Source organism: Acipenser ruthenus, chromosome 3 (assembly GCF_902713425.1).
Source record: "Acipenser ruthenus chromosome 3, fAciRut3.2 maternal haplotype, whole genome shotgun sequence".
NCBI classification, from domain to species: Eukaryota; Metazoa; Chordata; class Actinopteri; order Acipenseriformes; family Acipenseridae; genus Acipenser; species Acipenser ruthenus.
The window spans coordinates 9,981,951-10,006,215 of record NC_081191.1 but is presented as its reverse complement, the minus strand read 5'-3'; the positions used below and the strand labels follow the sequence as shown (position 1 = coordinate 10,006,215).

The 24,265-nt window shown below is 36.5% G+C and overlaps 1 pseudogene; it reads left to right on the top strand.

Moving 5' to 3' along the window:
• Window positions 1-24,265, top strand: part of LOC117394161 (PHD finger protein 14-like) — a 133,440-nt pseudogene that overhangs the window by 58,377 nt on the left and 50,798 nt on the right.

The window sequence follows — 24,265 nt, the reverse complement described above, 5'->3', positions numbered from 1 at the left end:
TAAACCAAAACAATAAAAAAAAATAACAATGTGGTTCTCTTGCCTTTTTCAATGAATATAATTTAATTAATAGAGAATAAAAACATACTAAGTTAACAACTACCTAGCCTAAGTTTAATTAATTGTTTTTGAATAATCTACCAGCGGCTTCTGTTGCATACACATCGCTGATAATAGTGCAGACCATGGGTTAAACCAGTGTTCGTGTTGGGGTGCGTTTTTTCATCAATGTCGTCCTTCTGGAGTGCCTCTGAATGCCTTTTAATTTGTTTGTTTTTTAAACCATTTAATGCAAAACCATAACAAAACATGTATACAGGCTTTTTGGGCTTCCAAGCCTATTGTTATTATTATGTTTATTATTATTAGGCTTCCAAGCCAAAGGCTGGGGAAGCCTATTGTTATTGCTGTGTTTATTATTATTATTATTATTATTATTATTATTATTTTTCTTCCCAAACATCATCGCAGAGTTATGAAAACGCATACGTAAGTAGATGCCTATGGCTGGACAACCAGACTGGCGTCCCCGAATGAAAAAGTCACATGGTTCGACCGCCATCTTGGATCTCGTGGAAATTTTGGGAATTTTTCAAAACTCTTGCCTTTAAAAACAACTTAAGATGGAACTGTGACAATGGCAGCAGATAGTGCAGCAATGGCCTATAAAAAACATATGTTCAATCGAGGTCGATTGAACAATTACTTTGCCTGCTACGCTGGATTGGTGCCAAATATTCAACAATCTTCTTGTCTTAAACCGCAACATCAATCGACACCTAAATTGGCACGCATGTTCATGAACAGGTCCTTTCTACCGTTTTTTGCTAAAAAAACATGGCCGCGGCGTGCAAATAACCGTTTCACAACGGCTCTATTTTCATACATTCGTGCATAAATCCAAGGTGCAATACACTACAGTCATGAAACTTTATATGACCATAGAGACTCACGTAAAGTACTGGTGATATGAAAATGACACATTTTGGTCACATCATTTGGCGGCCATATTGATAATTGTAAAAAAACTTTTGCAACCCATAACAAGAACACTGTTGCAATTATGCTCTTCAGTGTCAACACAATTGTACAGACCGTTGGAAAGTAATAACTGCTGAAGATTGAAATCGATTGCTCGCACGGCGCGGCGGCCATATTGGAATTTACGTTGAAATTTTAACTCCTAGGGCGTGCCGACAGGGTCATAATTATAATGGAACACGTATAGGAAGTCATATGTGCTCTATCAAAAAATGTCATCGCCCTTGACCTCTGACCTCTCCTAAAGGTGAAACGTGATGCATGACATCATCAACATACGCAACTGGCTATAAAACTGCCTATAACTTCTTATCGGCTGCACCAAAATGCACGAAATTTGACACGGATGTAGAGGACTATGGAATGTTGTACCATGGTCAATATGGCGGCCTTTGGTCACATGGTGTGGCAGCCATCTTGGATTTAATGGAAAATTCACGCAATTTTCAAGTCTTCTCATATCTGTGCCAAAATTGACACATTTAGGACAGTTGTGATGATAACGTTTCATCTATAATAACCAATGCACTTAAATTAAACGGTAACTGCTTGGAAGCCTTTATAGTTGCTAGCAACTCTAGTTTTATTTTTAATTATTTGTCCTGCGGTTGCCTTTAATTAATTTCTCTGCATGCACTACTACTTTGTATGTGATGTAGAATACGTGATTGTAAACATCTAACACCAGTACGTACAATACTCTTTCAAAGAAACGTGTTATGATTTTGAATATGCGCTCCTTAGGGTCGGTATTATTGTCACTGCTTGCGCTCCGGCACCTCTTTACAAATTAAGCACTGCATGCATGTGTTAGGTCTTGTCAGCGTTTCAGATTGCACGAGAACAGTCTGTTGATTGACAGATTTGAAAGTTATACTTGCGCAATCTCTTTGGCTCTGTGAAAGGGTTATGACGGTATTACACTGGCATAGATTTGCGCAATTTCATGCTGTGTGAAAGGGTATTTTACACACTCGTTAAAACGTTTCAGAGACGGCACAGTAGCTGCATTTCTGTGTGAAAATGGTATATGAACGTTTATGAAGAGTTGTTTTTTTTTTTGACACTTGTATATTTTCCTGTAAATTATTTAACACTAGAAGTCCTGCGGCAGTCATTGTGGCGTTTTTTTGGTTTTAAAATTTAATTTTCTCCAGTCGTGTAACTTTTTTTTTTTTTTTATCTGAGGCCCACCTGTTCAGCTGGATTAGGCATTATGGCCCACTATTAGCACTCCTTGGAAAAATGTCAAATTAAAAACATTTTATATGTTTAAACCTGTAACATTATAAATAACCCTAATCTAAACTGTCCTTTATTCATTTGAATACATAGAATATGCACTGAGTGAGAATAAAAAAAATTAAACACTTTAATTTTAGTTAATAAAATAAATTGCAAAAGCTAAACAGACTTTTGATCAAAACCTTTAAGTTAGGTATCTTTGTATAATTGAAGATTTTAGAAATGCAGTTATTTTTCTTGATCATCAAACAAGAAAGAAGTGCATGTCTCTTATTATTCCCATTCATAAATACCTGAACAAGAATCACTTTGAGTAAAACCAGTACAGCGTGCACAAAAACATAACTTTTAAATCCTAATTTCTGAACACTGCGTAACTAAAACGTCCATTCGTTAATTCTCATGCTGAGCTGTCATGCACAAAAAAGACGAATGCTTACACTAGAGAAGGAAACGAGAGCCTTGCATGAGTTACTTTTTTCGCCACTACTCTGTACAACCAAATGCAACTTGCAAAATCACATTTAGTTGGCTTGCAACAACCCCCCCAAAAAAATAATAAAAAAAAATCACTGTGAGCAGATGCACCACTTAACCAAAACAAAACTTATGAAAATAAATCCATCTACAGCGAAATTTGAATCAGTCAAAAAAAAAAAAGTATTATTATTTTCAAACAAAACATATTCTAGCATTACTTTAAGACGATTGTGAACGAGCCAATAATCAATAAAATAGCAGTATATCCAAACTTTCTGTGCATATGTATTACATATTCTCAAAGCATGAAACATAGGAGTGCAGAAATAAAGAAGATATATTACATTATACCTAAAAGCCCCGGGAGCAGTCACATTGACAGTCACGCAGAAAACAATTGTATTTTGATTATACAGAACGGTATTCTACTTTATTATTTTTATTTACCAGTCCGCACTGTGTTTAGCTGTAATTAGATTAGTCTCTACTCTCTGCCTGAGTGAATGACTGATAGTCTATTGTTTTTCATTCAGCCTTTACAAAGGCTGGCGCCTGCTTGCCAGGTGTTCTGTTTTGGTCAGTCAGTTAGCATTGGGACTAGTGAAAAAAAATACCAGAGACCGTGGAGTTTTACAACTCAACAAAATATGGAGTTGATGTTTTGGACCAGATGACACGGAAGTATTCTGTGAAAGCTGGCTCCCGATGGTGGCCTTTTCAGGTGTTTTACAATTGGACCTAGCAGCCATCAACTCCTGGGTACTTTACAAAGAATGCACAGAAAAGAATTTACCAAGGAGAGAATATATTTTACAGTTAGTACAGGAACTTCGCAAGAAGCATTTAGACTCAAGGTACCATTTTGTCGAACAAAAAGAAAAATAAATTATACTTTTTTTATAACTTCTTCTGCTGTGCGCTTCTGTAAAATGTTGTCTTCTATATTTATTTATCTACGTTGTTCAGTTGCTTTTGCACATCTTATAATAAACTGATTTCTGCTGAAAAGTTAAATGTATTGCTATCGTTTCAGTTTTATAAATATGTATGTTGTAAACCGATGTCTGTGAAGATGTTTACTTATTTAGATTTTCTTGTTTTGAGTTGTAAAATAAATGTTCATATATATATATATATATATATATATATATATATATATATATACACAGTGCCGTGAAAAAGTATTCGCCCCCTGTCTGATTTTCTGCATTTTTGCATATTTTTGATACTGAATGCTATCAGATCTTCAACCAAAACCTAATATTAGATAAAAGGGACCCTGAGTGAACAAATAACACAAAAATATGATACATATTTCATTTATTTATTAAAGAAAGTTATGCAACACCCAATGCCCCCGTGTGAAAAAGTAATCGCACCCTTAGACTCAATAACTGGTTATGCCACCTTTAGCAGCAATAACTGCAACCAAACACTTCCTGTAGTTATTGATTAGTCGCCGTGGAGGAATTTTGGCCCACTCCTCCATGCAGAACTGCTTCAACTCAGTGACATTTGTGGGTTTTCGAGATTTAACTGCTCGTTTCAGGTCCTGCAACAACATCTCTGATGTAGACTTGCTTGTGTGTTTTGGATCATTGTCCTGCCGCATGACCCAGCTGCGCTTCAGCTTCAGCTCACAGACGGATGGCCTGACATTCTCCTGTAGAATTCTCTGATACAGAGCAGAATTCATGGTTCCTTCAATGATGGCAAGGTGTCCAGGTCCTGATGCAGCAAAGCATCCCCAAACCATGACACTACCACCACCATGCTTGACCATTGGTATGAGGTTCTTACTGTGGAATGCAGTATTTGGTTTTCGCCAGACATAACGGGGCCCATATCAGCCAAAAAGTTCCACTTTTGACTCATCTGTCCATGGAACATTGTTCCAGAACTCTTGAGGATCATCCAGGTGATTTTTGGCAAACTTGAGATGAGCATTCATGTTCTTCTTAGTGAGCAATGGTTTCCACCTTGCTACTCTGCCATGAATCCCATTTTTGCCCAGTGTCTTTCTGATGATGGAGTCATGAAGACTGACCTTAGCCGAGGCGAGAGAGGCCTACAGATCCCTGGATGTTGTTTGTGATTTTACGCCTTGCTCTTGGAGAGATTTTGGCAGGACGGCCACTCCTGGGAAGATTCACTACTGTCCCAAACTTTCTCCATTTGGACAATATGGTGCTGACTGTGGTTCGGTGGAGCCCCAGAGCCTTAGAAATGGCTTTGTAACCCTTTCCAGACTGATAGGCATCAACAATTTTTTTTTCCGGAGGTCTTCAGGAATTTCTTTTCTTCGTGGCATGATGTGCCTCTAGAACCTGTGTGCTGACAACTTCACTCTGATGGTAAGGGCCAAAGTTAGTCAGATTTATATTGGGCAGGGCTGGCCCAAATCAGGCCTGGTTGTTAACCAAAGTACTCAAACAGCTGACTCTAATTATCCCTTTAGTTCGGTTGAGTTAACTAGGGGGGGCAATAACTTTTTCACACCTGAAGATTGCATGTTTGATTACCTTGCACACCAAACAAATGAAAGAAACACCAAACTTTGGTGTCATTTTTTCTCTCAGACTCCCTCTATATACTACTACAATCCACAAAAAAAATCTGACCAAATACAATGTGAAAAATGTGCAAAAATGCAGAAAATCAGACAGGGGGCAAGTACTTTTTCACTGCACTGTATATATGTATAATTAGGGCTTCTGTTTTTCGGGTTTTATTAATTGTATTTTTCGCTGCTTATTTTTAGCTATTTTCGAGTTTTATGTAAATCATTTTTTTCCGGGGCTTTCGTTTTTGATATACTGTATGAAATTAGTGTTTTTGGTTACTTTCCAAAATGCTTGAGCGTTTTTTTTTTTTCTGTCAAAATATGTATAGTAGTAACTCGACAGTACTTGCACACTTAAGTTGTACCTTCTTTCCTTTGCTTCCACAACGAAATCCCTATGGTCACTGGCACATTCTTCTGGGGTTTTTGTGCATAGGCATTTTTGTACATTTCGCCACAATTCTATTTTAAATCCTCTGTATCTTAACTGTAATACAGCTTTAAATCCCGCTAACAAGCCTCCATCCTGATTGTAATCTCGTTTTAAATCTTGCAAGCGGAGTCTCCAATAGAAATGTAGGAATATGCTGTCACTCAGTAGTTGAGGTGGGTTTCTCCTTTCGTTATACTATTTACAATGTTTTGAATGCAGCCGTCAGAAAGACTGCTGCGGGGCTCCTAGGTATGAGTATATCTACGGTCCTTCTAGTGTTAATAATTTAATTAGCCTAAATATACATTTCCACTTTTAACAGCTGTATTCTGGCATTCTAACTGGCTCCCTGAAGCTCTGAGTACTGACAACCATGTTACTTAGTGTGGAAGGGTGTGGGAAATTCACTGACACACAGGAGACAGAACTTTACTTGAAACGCCACTTGGCACACTGATTTATTTCTGCCACAAGGTGGCACTATAGTACTGCTTGCAGAGCACAACCCGATACCAGCAATGGTAAAAGGTTGGCCGTTCACTCGTGGCGCACACGCACGTGCTCAAAATAATAATGAAAACAAAAGGCACAAAGGACAAGTGAAAAAACTACAAAATAAAAGGTGCTGCATTATGCAGCGTCCCCAACCGTCACTATTCGTACGGCCCGGGTCTCCAGCCTACACTGTGTTATTCCCTTTCTTTTATACTTCGTGGGGTTGCCCAGGGTTCCCCAGCTATCTCATAACACGTCCCCCTCGGGTACCTCAATACTGATCGCTTATGTTTTGTTTTGTTTTTCTTTTCTTTTCCGGCTTTCTCCGTTCTCTAGCAGAGCTCCCGCTGTCTGTCTTGCGGACCGTTGCAGAAATTGGACAGTTGCCGTAATGCCCAGGCAGTTGGCGAAGTGCCCAGCTGCAGCGGGCAGATGCCAAATTAGCTTTGAATTTTATGTCATTTCGGCATCTCCCCGGGCAGTTTGTCAACTAATTCTGCTGTTTAAGGGTTACCCCAGAATGCATATAACTGTGCTGCTCTAGCCCTTGGGGCTTGTGTTATCAGGTCCCTAAATCTGTTTTATTAGGGTAATAGGACGGAAAGGTAACATTTGTTACATTTACTAAAATTAAAATAATAATAAAAATGGTTTTAAAAATACCAATTGCATTTAATTAGTACTATGTAGGATAGCTATACGATTGTTACCTTTATTAAAAATGTGCACAGATTAATCTACCGAGTAATCAACTAATGCCCATAAATTAACCAATCAAAATTGTTAATCGAGTGACAGCCCTAATATTTGTTTGTTTGTTTATTTATTTATTTATTTATTTATTTATTTATTTATTTATTTATTTTTTAAAAGGCTCCACATTTATTAAGTATTGGCATTCCGCAGTCATTCTTGATATACTACTGTTTATAACAAATTACGTTTTCACATCATTGCAGCAGTGTGGAGTAGTGGTTAGGGCTCTGGACTCTTGACCGGAGGGTTGTGGGTTCAATCCCCAGTGGGGGACACTGCTGTTGTACCCTTGTACCCAGTGGGGGACACTGCTGTTGTACCCTTGAGCAAGGTACTTTACCTAGATTGCTCCAGTAAAAACCCAACTGCATAAATGGGTAATTGTATGTAAAATAATGTGATATCTGAATAATGTATAATGTGATATCTTGTAATAATTGTAAGACACCCTGGATAAGGGCGTCTGCTAAGAAACAAATAATAATAATAATCATTGATTTATAAATAATAATGCTAAACTGATGTTTGTTTTGAAATTGTGCAAACATTATTAGTATTTTGTATTTAGTGTGATCATCAGTGTTACTGTTTTCTTGGTAATGTTACTCAACCCTCAATAGACTTTTAAATGAGGGCACTTTCACACCTAGTTCGTTTGACCCTTTGATGCGGATTGAAGTGCGGTTCAGTTTGATTGAAGTTATATATGAAACCTCTGAGAACCACATAATCGCATCAAACCAAATGAACCGAGATCACTTGAAATGGTGGGCTCGGTTTGCTTGGAAGGGGATTCGGTACGTTTGTCACTTTGCTCCGTTTCAATTTTTTGCCATGTGAAACTAAACGTATTCCAGTTCACTTGGAAATCAACTCATGAAGTAAATCGTTGAAGTGACGTATTTCAGCAAGCATTCTTTAAGCGCAACAGCAAAACTGTCCTCTTCCTTATGATGTATTTCTCTCAAAGTATATTGATAGTTCTTTTTTGTAAAGTTTTAATATTTAAAATCCAGTTTTGATAGCACTTGTGACATCCTAATAAACTCATTCTTGCTAATATTTAAATCCAGAATACATTTTTTAAAAAACTACTATGTTCCAAATCTTGTTAAGCTTGATTGTCGACAAAAAAAAAAAAAAAAAACATTTTTATTTTTTATTTTAAATGTTTTATTTTTTAATAATCAAAACAGCGTGTGATCGTGGTGCCTACCCATAAAATCAATGTTTCATGCTGCAAGCATCACATGAAAGATGGACTGTATTCCTAATAGATTGTTATATACAGGCCTCGCACAATCTTCAAATCAAAATAAATTGTGACTTTTTTCTTACATGAGATTTGAACCCATAGACTAAGGTGAAAGGTTAGTGTACTACCAAGTGTACCACTTAATGCCCTTTTAAATAATTACCCAGCATTTTCTCAGTGTTTTTTTTTTAAATGAGTCTCTAGAGAAACAAGATGAGTTTGAAGTTGAATGTGGAGAGCTCCTCACTGTAAAAGCATAGTTTGCTTTATTGAACCTCAGGAGGAATATGGCGGTTACTTTGGTGCAAGGAATACTCCATCTTTTATTTGAGCACTCATCAGTGGTTCAGTCTGTTTCAAATCCACAATGCAGCTGTTTAAGCACATTAAGTGTAAGTGTCAGGCTTTCACTGCACCAATACCTTGGGACTGCTAGTCTATAGTACATGTTTTGCTCTTTGAAAACATAAGTTTCTTACTCTCAAAGGATATTACATAATTATTCTCACCTTTACTACTGTATGTATATCGTTTTCCTAATCTTGAAGTTACCAAAGTAAAAAAAAAAAGTTTTGTATGTAGAGTGCAAGCATCAAAAATGAATGGTTTTTACAATGCAAATTATAGGAATTTAGAATCTTCATCTCTACCAATTTAAAATTTGATGGGTTGGATGAACAATGTGCATCAACACATGATCCTAGCTACACTCCCTGCACTTTTATTGCTCTGCTTGTTACCATGATACGTTGTATTTTACTTGTCAATATGAATTTTCTCTGTCCTATAACCAGAGACTATCCTAAACACATCTTCCTGTAATTGTTTTCAGGCTCTCTATTTACTCAATCGCAACATCCAATGAAGTAATCAAATTTAAGATGCTTCTGTAGAGCCACTAATTAACCAGTTTTAGATTGTAAGCATAAAACTAAATTCAAGGGATTTTTTTGGTGTGTGTGTGTGTTTTTAAAAAACTGACAGTGTTATTATTATTTATTTATTAGCAGACGCCCTTATCCAGGGTGACTTACAATTGTTACAAGATATCACATTATTTTTACATACAATTACCCATTTATACAGTTGGGTTTTTACTGGAGCAATCTAGGTAAAGTACCTTGCTCAAAGGTACAGCAGCAGTGTCCCCCACCAGGAATTGAACCCACGACCTTCCGGTCAAGAGTCCAGAGCCTTAACCACTACTCTACACTGCTTTTACAAAAGAACAAAGAATAGCACAATTCGCCAAGTGTTTTTTTGGGGGGGAGGATACTCGGCACTAGAGCATGACACAGTTTCCGTTGAATTGGAACCAAATAAAAAACAACTACAGGAAAGCTTTAAAATGCTTTAATAAGCTAGTATCATAACACAAAAGCGGAATACACTTAAGAATTATGGTACGACAGGGTGTTGTGCTATAAGGCCTGTGGCCCACAGTCGTTCTGATATTTCAGCACATCACAACACCCTGGAGTACCATAATTCTGTTATAAAATGGCATTCATCATCGCTACTTAGCAACATACTGATTAGGCACTTGTACTAAAAATGTGATTGCTGTAATGTTTTTGCAGAGGGAGGAGTTAGCCTCTGCTTTGCTCTGATTCATTTCTACTGTGGACAAAGGATCTTATGGATTTGGATGGTTCATTGCCACTGCCAGTATGGGACCATGTATTTCTTTCTTCATGGCTCACTTGCCAGTAGCTTCTGGTGGATGCCTTATTTTTAGTGACTTGTTATGGACATTATTTACCGCGTTTCAAGCCCAGGTTTGCTGAGAATACGAACAGCAGTAGATCGTATTGAATGGTTTATATATCCTCCACTTTGCTCAGCTTCTAAACCATTGAACTTTGGTGTAATTTTTACCTATTTGCTCCAACATGTGGCATGTGCAGAGAATGTAAATAAAAAGCAGGTGGGTTTTCAGGCATTTGTATTTGTGTATGTTTACAAGACCAGGTTGAGGAATGGTGGGTGGTAATGCTGCTAAATTATCTGTTTTCCCCAAGATAGCACTAAGTACCCCAGAGAAAGCAGTAGCTTAGAATTGACTTTCCCATCATTACACATTTAATGCATCTCTATCGTAAGTAGTATATAAGTAAGTGCTCTATTCATTCAGCTGGATCCTCACCGATTTCCACTGATCCAGAGCTGGCGATTGGCAGAGCTCTGAAATCTATACAGCACATGCCTTGTAAAGATGTTTTGTAACCTAAATGTCTTAAACCAGGTCTTCTCAGATCTGTTGTTGTTTTTTTTTAATTAAAACTCTACAATCCCTAGAACATCAAATGCTGTGGTTACTGGAGGTTAACCTGAGCCTGAGAGCACTCCATTACATGCATTATATACAAAGCAATTTTTCCACTAGTTTACCATGCAGATTTTAAAATGTTCAGCTTATAGTATGAACAAACAAAATGAAGGTGTTTTTTTTTAAAAAGACAAATGTAGTTGTTGTTACAGAAATAAGGATAAAACAAGAAAAAGGTAATTTAAATGAGCAAACCCTCCCACTTTCATCAGACTTACAAAGAATCATAGATAGCAGCCGATGATGAAACATTTAATTGGTTTTATAGATCTTCGCTGCTGTGTGTCAGGTGGGTACTCTGCTTTTGTTTTAAACCACTTGCTTGTGTCTTAGCAGGGAATTTCATGGTTGAGCTGTGCTTCTTATCTCAAAGTAAGCTTTCACTTTTAATTAGTCCAGGCATTTTCTGGTAGATATGACTATAGTAGAAGGAATGGGGCTATATTGATTGTCTTCCTTTCATCTTTGTTGTGTCCCTTTCAAAATTAATAGAACAGAGGTGAAACATGGGGTTCTGTTTTCAGTTTCTTTGAGGTTTCTGAACTGTTTCCTTTTGGACCAATGATTGTTAAAGAGCACATTTTAAAACCTAGCTAGCATGTCTGCCAGCCCATTGAATTATCAAATCCCTACTAACCAGAGTTGTAATGACTCGACTCGACTCAGAATCAAGTTGCAATTTTTCGTGACTTGACTTGAGTCCCTGCAAGCAAAGATTCGACTAAACTCCCTGCTCAAAAGACGTGACTCGACTTGAGTCATGCAAAAAAGTCTCCATCTGACTCGAGTCATTGTCTTTATGATAAAATCAATGACAAACTTATTTCATTTTCAATACATGCAGCCCCTCTCTAACACACGCAGTCATCTTGTCATTTTGCACATAAACAGGTTCTTGCCTGGTTGTTAAGACCGTTACTAAGGAAATAGAAAACACCTTTCTAGCCCATAGCACCTTCTGTGATCATAACATCACAAGCAGCAGGGAGCCCCAGAATCAAAATGTGTAGGCGGGAAGCAAAGACAGATTTCTGGTCACTGATCACAGAATATCCTGAGGAAAATAGTGATTTTTGAGTTTTGTCACAGACACGAAAAAAACAAAACAACAACAACATTATTATTTATTTATTTCTTAGCAGACGCCCTTATCCAGGGCGACTTACAATTGTTACAAGATATCACATTATACAGATATCACATTATTTTACATACAATTACCCATTTATACAGTTGGGTTTTTACTGGAGCAATCTAGGTAAAGTACCTTGCTCAAGGGTACAACAGCAGTGTCCCCCACTGGGGATTGAACCCACAACCCTCCGGTCAAGAGTCCAGAGCTCTAACCACTACTCCACACTGCTGCCCTACATGGATAGTACACTAAAAGTACCTGCGGTGGTAGAGTTCGCTTTTAATAATTATACAGTCGACCTGAAGAGAAACAATCAGACTTTCTTGCTCGCTATCACCTCCACAAAGCGGGTGAGTAAGATGCTGCCATTCTCCATTGCAAAAGCCTGCATAATCTTTACAAAGGCCAGGACAAGGTTACACTCTGTACCAATCCTGCCTTTTTGCCGAAGATGATCTCGGCGTTCCATGTCAACCAGTCTGTGGAATTGGAGGCTTTCCATCCACCTCCTTTCCAGTCTGACCGAGTGGAAGTTCCATATGCTCTGCCCAGTGCGGGCCCTGGCATACTGTGTTGACTGGACTATGTGGCACCCAACTGTATCAGTACTTGCATCATCTTTTACTTGCACTTAACTGCTCCACACTTTGCTGTATTCTACTACTGCACTCAATCATAATTATATGTTCTGTATCTTGTACTTGATTTTACTCTTAAAAGTAATCGTATTCGCGTTTTTTGTAATTGCACTTATTTGAAATCGTTCTTATATCCATTTATTGTACTTACTACTTGCTCTTAATGGAATTTACTCTTATAACCAAATGTTTTTAAGTTTAACTGCTCTAAGTCATAATCGCTTTGAAACGTAATTAAGTATTGTATTTTTTATTTTCTCTCATTTGAGTTTGCTCTTACTACTGATTGTATTGTATTTTATTACTGCTATTATCTGTAATGTGATACTTTGCAATGTGATGCGTTGTAACAACAAAGCCACACTGGATAAGGGTGTCTGCTAAGAAATAAATAATAATAATAATAATAATAATAATAATAATAATACCAACTTAACGTTCTGCATGTAAAGGCTCTCATTTTGTGCCCAGGGTTATAATTGTCAGGAAGTATACTGAGTGCTTTCTTGTGAGTGGGTATAAAGGGCACTTGCAATGAATAGATTCAAATTACAAAACTGACATTTCATTATTTATGTCTTTATCATTTTCTTCTCATCTGATTGGAATAATCTTCCATATTTTTGTTGGTCTGCTGGGGGAAAAAAACATACTGTAGTAGTGTTTCTAGAAAGTTTTCCTGTTTGAATTGAGAAGACAAAGAGAAAACATAATTAAATAAAACCTAGATGTACCTTCCTGGTTGATGAAAAACATCCCCAATAACACACTGTTTAAAATACACACAAATTACACTTAAACGTTTAAGTGCAAGACAAATATTAGTGCAATAAAAGGCATTCATATTTGTTCCTCAACCAAACGGTGTACATTTGAATACGATGGTTTTTTTTCAAATCATGAAATAAGCCTTATTTAACGTTTCTGTAGTTGTAGTAATGCAATCTTTTTTTACTTTTTTCAGGCAGTGTTCAGAGTGTGACCAGGCAGGTAGCAGTGACATGGAGGTAGACATTACCATGGAAACCCAACCAGATGGGACTAAGAGATCAAGGAGACAAATTAAGGAGCCATTAAAATTTGTTCCACAGGATGTGTCCCCAGAACCTAAGAAGGTCCAAGTAAGAAACACGGTAAATTCCTTCCTTAACCCTTCTGCTTTGGTGAACATTCGAACTGTTTGAGGTCTGACTGATATAATGTTACTTTCGGCTTGTGTATCAGGACAAATATCCACCGAAAGTATGCCGTATTATACCTTTCTAAACGGCTGAGAATCTGAAGATCATTAATTGAATTATGTGTTCACTCTATGATGAAATATACCCTACGATTATCTAGTTTGAATGTAAAAAAAAATACATTTTAAAATGTACACTGAAATTCATTTTCCTTTAGAAATGTCTCCATAAGTATATATAAAAAAATAAATAAACTCACTCACTCATTTAACTTACTGTCTCTGTATACTTTGCGTTTTGAAAGTATATAAAACCATCCCTGGTTGGTTGAGAGAGCCTTTTTTAAAAAATGTGTTTATTTAGCAGATGCCTTTATCCAAGGCGACTTATAGGAACTAGGGTGTGTGAACTATGCATCAGCTGCAGAGTCACTTACAACAACGTCTCACCCAAAAGACGGAGCACAAGGCAGTTAAGTGACTTGCTCAGGGTCACACAAGTCTGTGGCTGTAGCCGGGATTTGAACCAGGGACCTCCTGGTTACAAGCCCCTTTCTTTAAAGACTGGACCACACAGTCTCCTATGGAGATGACACTCATTTGGTAAGCAACCATTGGTTGTTTAAAAAGGCCTAAAATGGGTGTCTAACGTCACCATTACATCATTGTTAATTTATGAACGTTTTCTAGCGGCTTCGTAGCATGAGGGTTAAAAAGTATTTCGTTTTTATTGTATAATGCACTTTAATGGAAAGCATAAGTCGGTTCACCATGTACATAGTTGGAACATTTTAGATAAACAATTATGATTTATGAATTGGGTGACCTTTCTTCTAGTCTAGGCTTTACTGTACTCAACATTAAATAAATTGCCACTTAAAAAATATACTGTTATTTTTCTCGCTGACTGCTTTGTGTTATCTCAACAAAAAGAGAAATATTTTAGAAGAGGATGACACCTTTTGCTCTTCATTCACTATTTGTATCTAAAAAGGAGATGTAATTACTCATGGCGGCATTTTTGGGATGACTGGCATGTCTATTTCATAAGTATTAAAAGGGGAGGGGGGGCGCTACATTTTACATAATGACCGCCGATGGTTTATTCAGGTTAAGTTTAGTTTTTTTGCACCTGAAGATATTAAACATTTTAAAGATATACAAGTGTATCTTTTTTCATTCTTTATTGTGAGCAAAGGAAGATAAGACAGCACCACACTGCTGTTATATATCATTATTGTTTTCACTTATCATACTCTGCCATACCCAGGTTTTTTGAGATTAAGTTCTCTGCTCTCTCTCTCTCTCTCTCTCTCTCTCTCTCTCTCTCTCTCTCTCTCTCTCTCATTCTCTCTCTCTCTGTATCGAAGAAAGATAAAAATCCCATCCAAATATATCCAATAGCTTTATCAGAAGGTGCCTCTTTTTCAAAGTTCAGTAAAACTTCAGAATGGTGTAGTCTTTACTGAACGTTTTGTGGGATGAATTTGTAATATCAAGGAGGAAATAAACCCAAAATAAGACAGACAATATTGCTGTACTTTAGTTATTGGGTTTACCTTTGTTTTGCAACTGGGTATTGCAGCCTCCTTGTAATGACTACACATATTTAGGCACTTAAGCATCATTAAACATGACAGAGAAAATAATCTTGTGGCAGGACGAGGAGCCCTGCACATGAAAAGGGGGCAGGGCAAAGCCCTGCCATAAATGTATTATTTATTTTTAGAACGGGGTACCCCTCCTCCCCTGTGCAATATATTATTTTGTATTTGTTTGGTTGTATTATTATTATTATTATTATTATTATTATTATTATTATTGTTGCTATTGTATTTAGACCATAAGAACATAAGAAAGTTTACAAACGAGGGGAGGTCATTCAGCCCATCTTGCTCGTTTGGTTGTTAGTAGCTTATTGATCCCAGAATCTCATCAAGCAGCTTCTTGAAGGATCCCAGGGTGTCAGCTTCAACAACATTACTAGGGAGTTGGTTCCAGACCCTCACAATTCTCTGTGTAAAAAAAAATCATCCTATTTTCTGTTCTGAATGCCCCTTTATCTAATCTCCATTTGTGACCCCTGGTCCTTGTTTCTTTTTTCAGGTCAAAATCGAATCAGATCACCACGTAGTCTTTGTTCAAGACTGAATAGATTCAATTATTTTAGCCTATCTGCATACGACATGCCTTTTAAACCCGGGATAATTCTGGTTGCTCTTCTTTGCACTCTTTCTAGAACAGCAACATCCTTTTTGTAACGAGGTGACCAGAACAGAACACAATATTTTAGATGAGGTCTTACTAATGCATTGTAAAGTTTTAACATTACTTCCCTTGATTTAAATTCAACACTTCTCACAATATATCCGAGCATCTTGTTGGCCTTTTTTATAGCTTCCCCACATTGTCCAGATGAAGACATTTCTGAGTCAACATAAACTCCTAGGTCTTTTTCATAGATTCCTTCTTCAATTTCAGTATCTCCCATATGATATTTATAATGCACATTTTTATTGCCTGCGTGCAGTACTTTACACTTTTCTCTATTACATGTCATTTGCCATGTGTCTGCCCAGTTCTGAATGCTGTCTAGATCATTTTGAATGACCTTTGTTGCTGCAACAGTGTTTGCCACTCCTCCTATTATTGTGTCGTCTGCAAATTTAAGAAGTTTGCTTACTATACCAGAATCTAAATCATTAATGCAGATTAGGAATAGCAGAGGACCTAATACACCACAGGTTACCTCGCTCCATTTTGAGGTTTCTCCCCTAATCAGTACTTTCTGTTTTCTACATGTTAACCACTTCCTAATCCATGTGCATGCATTTCCTTGAAACCCTACTGCGTTCAGTTTGAGAATTAATCTTTTATGCGGGACATTGTCAAAAGCTTTCTGGAAATCTAAATAAACCATGTCATATGCTTTGCAATTATCCATTGTCGATGTTGCATCCTTAAAAAAATCAAGCAGTTTAGTTAGACACGATCTCCCTTTCCTAAAACCATGCTGACTGTCTCCCAGGATAATGTTTCCATATAGGTAATTTTCCATTTTGGATCTTATTATAGTTTGCATAAGTTTACATATAATAGAAGTCAGGCTTATTCATCTGTAGTTACCTGGTTCGGTTCTGTCTCCCTTTTTGTGGATCGGTATTATGTTTGCAATTCTCCAGTCTGTCGGTACAACCCCTGTGTCAAGAGACTGTTGCATGATCTTGGTTAGCGGTTTGTAAATAACTTCTTTCATTTCTTTGAGTACTATTGGGAGGATCTCATCCGGCCCAGGGGATTTGTTTATTTTAAGAGCTCCTAGTCCCTTTAACACTTCTGCCTCTGTTATGCTAAAGTTATTTAAAACTGGATAGGAACAGGTTGACCTGTGGGGCATGTTGTCCATGTCATCTTTTGTAAAAACTTGTGAAAAGTAATCATTTAATATATTTGCTATTTTTTTTCTTTGTCTATGATTTTGCCATTTGTGTCTCTTAGACATTTAACCTCCTCTTTGAATGTTCTCTTTTATAATATTGGAAAAACATTTTGGAATTGGTTTTAGCTCCCTTAGCAGTATTGATGTCTATCTCTCTCTTGGCCTTTCTAACTTCCTTTTTGACTTGTGTTTGCAGTTCCAAGTACTCTTTCTGTGTACTTTGTTTTTGGTCCTTTTTAAACGCTTTGTAAAGTGCCTTTTTTCACTGAATATTTTTTTTAAATTGATCTATTAAACCATTTTGGCCATTTTGTTTTAGATTTAGATTTGTCTACTTTTGGGATGTAATTGTTTTGAGCCTCTAGTACTACATTTTTGAAAAACAGCCATCCCTTTTCTGTGGATGTTTTCTCTATTTTACTCCAATCTACTTCTGTTAGTCTCTGTTTCATACCTTCATAGTTTGCTTTTCTAAAATTGTAAACCTTAGCTTTAGTCATTACTTTTGGGGTTTTAAAAATCACTTTAAATGAGACCATGTTGTGGTCTGAGTTTGCCAATGGCTCTCTGACCTCTGTTTTAGTTATTCTGTCTTCGTTATTTGAAAAGACTCAATCAAGACATGCCTCCCCTCTAGTCGGTGCCTTGACAAATTGCGTTAGGAAGCAGTCATTTGTCATTTCCACCATTTCAATTTCGTCAGTCGTGCTCCGCACCAGGTTTTCCAATTTTATATGGGGGAAGTTGAAATCCCCCATTAGTATGGCTTCTCCTTTTCTACACGCATTTCTAATGTCATTGTATAACAGATTATTTTGCTCAGCGTCTGAATTTGGCGGTCTATAGCATGCTCCTATTATTATGCCTTTTGAATTTTTGTCCATTATTCTGACCCATATTGATTCTGCATTGCTTTCTTTGTCCTGATTTAACACCTGGGCTTCAAGACTATTTCTTATGTCTAGCGCTACACCTCCGCCTCTTCTGTCCTGCCTGTCTTTCCTGTGTACCCACTAATATTATATTAGTCTCCATGACTCTCAGACAACCATGTTTCTGTAACACCTATCACATCATAGTTACTTGTTAGTGCAGTAGCTTCAAGTTCTAACATTTTGTTTCTGAGACTTCTAGCATTAAGATAAATACATTTAATAGTTGTCTTACCTGAGTTGTTGCCTTTGTTTTGATGTGGTCTCCCTTCTGTTTTTTTGTTTTCTCCCCCCTTCCTTTTTAGTTTAAATGCTTCTGGACCTCCTCAAGGATCCTTTGTCCAAGTAGATTGGTTCCCTTTTTGTTTAAGTGCAGTCCGTCCCACCTATATAGATAGTCCTTGTTGTATTCTTACATCTCGGTTTCTCTGTCAAGTTTGATTATGGAAGTCATCCAGTACAGAATAGCCATTTTGCAAGACATTTATTTTAATCTGTGGTCATATTAATTACCAAGACAACTGCAAGTGAGATTATTGGGATGTATATAAACAGCTGAGAATCTAAATACTCCCACTGAGGTTATAAAAATCACGTACCAAGGTTTTGGAAACTCTTTTAGTGCATGTAAGACACCAGATAGGGTCCTGTTTAGTGATTTTAGAGGACGGCACCATTGAATTCAAATGAATGCACTCTGTTGACTTCAAATATGGAACACAGCTATTTATTATTATTATTATTATTTATTTCTTAGCAGACGCCCTTATCCAGGGCGACTTACAATTGTTACAAGATATCACATTATTTTTACATACAATTACCCATTTATACAGTTGGGTTTTTACTGGAGCAATCTAGGTAAAGTACCTTGCTCAAGGGTACAGCAGCAGTGTCCCCACTGGGGATTGAACCCACAACCCTCCGGTCAAGAGTCCAGAGCCCTAACCACTACTCCACACTGCTGCCATTCTTAGGGTATTTACCATGTTTATTTATTTATTTATTTTTGTGATATTTAATTGTGCGAATGTTACCTAACCACAGCTCCGTTTGAAATTAGAACAATCTGCCACTTAGGAGTTGTAACCTCCAGATATGCTTCTTTTTCTACCACATTGTTATTCTTGTGTAATATAAAGTATTGTGGATTTTTTCCTGTTTTTTTTTTTTTTTTTTAAATGAGAACATGTCTGCTACGAACTAGCATAACACCTCAGGGATTAAGTGTTTTGATTTTCAAAAGACAGCATTTTCAGATAACTAGGTTGAGAGGGTCAGTGAGGAATTATCTTCAAGTACAAGCAGCCACAGTACTTCTGAGGATGGTTTATGTAATTTGGAGGGTAAGGCCAAGCTAAACTGTTCTGTGACTCACCCAGTTTGGGTGACAAAAATACAGATCTTGCAGTCTCATCTGAAAGTATGTTTTATTTTTCATCTGTCATTTATTGTGTGAATCACTTGTTTTTTCGATTTAAAATGTCACTGGTGTGTAGACCAATTCAACCGATGTCTAAAATATATATATATATATATATATATATATATATATATATATATATATATTTCTTTAACACTTTTATAGATATACAGGTCTAGAAAATAAAACTCAATTCGAAAGCCCAGACTAATAAATTAATTTTCTATAATGATATAATATGTCAATTTTATTAATTTGTTTTTCAGTATACTAAAACTATTTAATTATTAGGGTAATCTTTGTGTAAAGCTACTAAAATAGAAATAAAAGGTAAAAAAAAAAAAAAAAAACAGTTCACTCTACAGTGACATTGTTTAGGTTACTGATGATTAGTAGGTCTACCGATTTTCCATTCTTGGGAATAGCAAGTTTCATTTTTCAAAAATGGCCAATTCTGTTTTTTCACCACTTTTTACCATGTTTAATTATTAATAATTAAACATGGTATTTCAACATAAATATAATGTTGATAGTTAAAATAATTAAATTAATAAATAAAACCACAATTCTTTATTTTTTATTAAAGCCAAGATTTTCAATAAGACTGCTGTAATAGTAACTAAAACACCTGGACACTTCAAACCTGCTATAATTTTTATAGACATCACTTGGCTCATTGCTGGCATTAAAATAAGCAGGAAACCCTAAGAATGATATTACAACAGTTCAGAAAACTAATGTCCAGCACTGTTGTGAGAATCATATTTACAGTCTTCCACTGACACTGTAGTTCAGTCTGCAAATTAAGGTGTTTTGAAAATACCTGTTTATGTTATTGCTGGCATTACAATAACACTTATTAAACCGTTTAGTAACAGTCCAGCAATATCATGTGAGAGTAATCCTGTTTACAGTAATTCATACATTAAGTTTAGCGTTTTACTGGCCTTAACGTAACCAGGATAAAATATAAAAAACTGATTTAAAAGGTGTGTTGACTGACTTGTTGCTCTAAACAGGTTCACTGCTATGTATTACCTGATTGTAATTTAAATAGCGGCCCTTTTAATGTAAATGCATAATTAATCCTCCCAATGGTTTCTTTGCTATTCTGCTTTGTTATTTAATATAATTTAATGAAGAAACGGTTATGGTTTAACATTACAAATTGTAGCTTTATTAAAGGCAGGTAGCGTGGAAAGAAATAAAGGAAATGATGATTAAATACGCAATTAATTTGGCTTGCTCACTTCGGGAAAGCTTCGCCTTGAGTGCAGTATCTTAATGTCTAAGTTTTTTCTGAATTAGAAGAAAGCAGTACTTTGCCATTGTTGCCGTCTTATTTGCTTTCTTGTTCTCTACGTGTTTACGACTGGCAATATGATATTTTAATGGTATTGACTCGTACGTGATCAATCGAATGACAGCAAAACTTGAAGAATAGTATTCCACCATCCTTATATAGATAATCAGATTTTAGCTCTGTCTTTTTTCTTTGTTGGTGTTGAGTTTCAGCAGACATGTGAGTGAAGTCACATGGTGAATTAACTCAACTTGGCTGGGTGTAGTGGGGAAAAAAAAACAAAAATGCCTAATTCCTGGGATTCCGTGATCGTGGAAAATCAGTAGCCCTAGATTAGGGTTGCAGCGATACACTGGTTGTACTGTTTTATAGCGATATAGAAGTGTATCAGCAGGGGAGTGGGGGTGTTCTGACAATCTGAGCTGCCCGCTCAGGATGAGCTACCCGGTGCTGTGACTTATCTTAGTCCTACAATACAGAATTAAATAATCAAATTACTGTGTCAGAATATTGTTGTAGAAATCGTCAATGATCATCCCAGTTTTATTCAATAATTGTTGATACTACGCAAGGCTTGTCAAAAGCTGACCAATTAAGTCTCGTAATTCGGTATGTGGGAATTAAAAAAAAGTATTCATACTGGAAAACCGGAGGATATCATTTTAAATGAATAATTTCTTGGTTTCATGGAAGTTAGTAATCAGAATGCACAGGAGTTGGAAACCCAAATAACCCTAGAGAACAAAGGTTTGAGTCTCTCAAAATTAAGAGGACAGGGCTATGATGGTGCAGCGAATATAGCGGGTGCATATTCCAGAGTTCAAGCTCGATTATTGGAAAAGTGTCTGTTTGCTAAGTACATACATTGCGCTAGTCATAACTTAAACGTAGTTTTAAATGATTCAGTAAAGTCTATTCCAAAAATATGCAATTTGTATGATCTCGTTGACAGACTGTACACCTTTTTTGGACAAGTATTAAAAGTTGTGCTACTTTATCATCATTAGGTGATTCCTGTGTTACCCTGAAGAAGCTCTGTCCAACTCGCTGGTCTTCTCGGTATGACTGTTTGATGGCTGCGACATAGATCTGCCGACGTGATGAAAGCACGGACGAAAATTTCTCTCTTAGGGACAAGCTCTACAGAGAGAAATGAAGCTGCAAGTTTACTGAAACATTTCCAGTCATTTGATACAGTTTTCTTAATAGTGCTTGAATGTAAAAATTTTCAGTGTACCGATGCTGTCTCAAAGCTACTTCAACACCAAGCTCACGATATCAGTTGTGCTGGAGTGTTATTACAAAATGCTCTCGAACAGGTTAGCAACATGAAGAATGAATACTTCGAAATGAAAATGCAAGCCACTGATTTAGCAAAAATTTGGGGAGCTGAAACGACTTTCTCTCAAAAGCACACATCAAGAATCAAGAAAAACTTTGATGAACTCTGCACAGATCAAAGGCTATCTGATCTGGAGAATAATTTCAGAGTTTTGTTTTTTATCAACACTCAGCATAATTATTAGCCAATTGAAAAATCGCAAGGTCTTCAAGATGTAGTAAGCATTTTCCGGCCCGAAGAATTTAATTTCAATGTCAGATGAAGAACTTTACAAAGCAGATTTGGTGAATGCTTATAATCAAGACATTTCTTCATATTTGCCATGAGAGCAGAGATTTCCAAACTTGATACTGGGCGCGATCTTGCAAAGCTTGTTTTGATAACCAAGTCATAACGTCTACATTTCCTGGTGTACGTGCAGCTTGCTGCTTATTCCTGACAATTCCAGTTACTGTAGCATCTGCAGAAAGATCATTTTCCAAGTTGAAATTGATCAAAAACTACCCCAGGACTTCAATGTCACAGGTACGATTGTCTGCACTTGCTACAATTTCGATTGAAGCAGAAAGGGCAAAGAAACTGGACACAAAAATAATGATAGATCTTTTTACAGAAGAGAAAGCAAGGAAACGTCAGTTATAATATAGGTGGGTTTTAATGTTTTTGTTTTTAATGTTTAATGTTTTTGACAATTTGATAAAAATTGTACCAATAAAGTGTTTCAATATTTTGGATAATTATTATTGATTTCGTATTCATATGGATTACTGAGTGAGTGTACTGTGTGTTTGTGAGGGGGGGCCCTTAATTTCAGTCTGCGCCTGGGCCTTACGAAGCCTCGCTACGCCACTGGTTAGTATTGATCAATAAAACACGCATTACAAGGCAATAGCAACAAAATTAGATATAGTAATTGCTTATTTTTACAGCCAACACTAAAAAGTAATACATTTTTAAAAAATTACATTACTTACCTAATGGGAGGGGTGCGCTTTCATGGATGAACACAAATGCTTCAGTTTGGGACATAAGTTTACAAAAACAGTCATTGCAGGGGTAAGTAGATTTTATTTTATAAAACAAAATTATTCATCTCTACTAAGAATAGTGCGCAATATATCAAACTGTGTGACTGATATCTGTGTTAAGACTCCCAAGATTGATACATCAAGGCTGTGGCATCAGTAATATCTTACTATATTATCTCCTGTGTGTTCTGAATTTACATATAAGCTTAAGAATAAGGCTTTATTTGGTACTGGGTCTGCACGCCACAGGTGCAGATTGCTTAGCTTAGCTTTAAAAGTTGGCTGTTTGTTCTGTGTTTGAAATTGTGTTATTGTATGAGGAATGAATCACAATAATCCTGCAGTAAACTGATTTTTAAGTTTTTATCTGCAAAAAAATCAAGAGCAGCCTAAGCAGCCCCTGGATCCCTGCTTAAAGTTGCCCCAAGGGAGTGACAAGTATGTGGTTTCCCATTAATACCAGCAATTTATGTTTAAAGTCTTGTATCTGGCTGGGGTATTGTTAGCTATGTCATAGGAACCAAACTGTGTATGGGCATTTGTTATTAGCTGAATAGCAGAGCTTCAGTATCTACCTGAAACTAGCATTTGATAAAATATGTTATTCCATGCTACTAAAAATGTTTTGTGACGCTAAAAAAAAAAAAAAAAAAAAAAAAACACGACAGCATGAATATAGGGTGGTTCACTATGAGGGTTAATTGTATTTGTTCATAAATGTTTAATCACTTATGTTTTAATTTAATTAAATAGGTTAATGTGTCTAGAAGGTTATTGGTCTTGATATATCGCCGCAGATGTATCTCTGTCAATTTTTTTTCCTGAAGTCATTGTCTGGCACTATATGTATTGGGGTAATGATGGTAAATTGAGCTGCCAATTGGCAGCATTAAAGCATTTGGTACTTGTGATAACTGCTCCATCTGCCAAGTCTTTTGTTGCCAAAGGCAACAGATGGGATTATATTCAGTCAGTTTAAATATATTTTTCTTCCTCTTTTAAAATCACTTGAGTACCTTAATTTTGAACTTGACTTTAAGAATGTGTGATTTATTTTTAATGATTTACTATGCAAAGGTATTTTTGATCTAAATTATGCATTAATATATTGTTTAGCATTTGTTTTAATCTGCATTAGGCAGATTAAAACAAATCCTGCAAGTTTACTGTTCCAAAATTCTTAGCAATTTACTTCCGAAGTATGTTTTTCTGTTTATAATGGACATACCACACACAAGGGATTTCAGT